Raw genomic sequence first — 740 nt, forward strand, 5'->3', positions numbered from 1 at the left:
TGGTGGTTAAGGTAGCTGGATCCCATATGGCTGACTCCACAGTTGGCCCGAAAAACATGCTGGGTGCATGTGTGTGCATGCCCAAAATCTCTCCAAAAGGAGAAAGGAAGAGGGGGATTGTGCTGTGGCCATTCTCCCTGGGGAGAGTTTTTTCACTTTCTCTCTCTTCTATACCCCCACTTCCAACAAGTGCACACATCTTATAGCAAATTTTAAAAATCATCTAGTATCATCTTCCCTAAATGCATCTATCAGAATCATCAGGTATGTGTTGGGTGGGAGGGGGTAGGAGAAAGAGTGGATGTGTGCACTGTCTTTAAAATGAAAGTATCCAGTAATCTCCTCAGACCTACATGCCAGAGTCTCAGGCTGAGGTCCAGGACCTCCATGGACCAGCACCCAGGTGGGTCTGGTGCCAGGAAAGCTTTTCAGGCTGCTCCCTCACCTTCCTGCCTGGGTGACTACAGAGAGAAGTGGCGAATGAGAGAGTGGACAAACAGTATTGATCCACACAAGTCCTGGCCCAGAAGATGACCTTCCCACCCTTCTTCTCCCCTCTTTCTTTCCTTCCTCTTCCTCTTTGAGTCTGATGAGCCTCTTCTGATGAAATAGTCAACAAAGGCCAACTGAAGAGGGTTTTTGGTGACATAAACAGAAAGAAAAACATGAGGGGGCACCCGGATTTGAACCGGGGACCTCTTGATCTGCAGTCAAATGCTCTACCCCTGAGCTATACCCCC

The 740-nt window shown here is 48.6% G+C and overlaps 1 non-coding gene across 1 annotated transcript; it reads right to left on the bottom strand.

Annotated features, from left to right (window-relative positions):
• Positions 1-668: 668 nt before the first annotated feature.
• Positions 669-740, bottom strand: TRNAC-GCA (transfer RNA cysteine (anticodon GCA)). Its single transcript has one exon. It is a non-coding gene; the product is annotated as a tRNA-Cys (tRNA).

Source organism: Tupaia chinensis, unplaced genomic scaffold, assembly GCF_000334495.1.
Source record: "Tupaia chinensis unplaced genomic scaffold, TupChi_1.0 Scaffold143622_1, whole genome shotgun sequence".
Classification (NCBI taxonomy): Eukaryota; Metazoa; Chordata; class Mammalia; order Scandentia; family Tupaiidae; genus Tupaia; species Tupaia belangeri.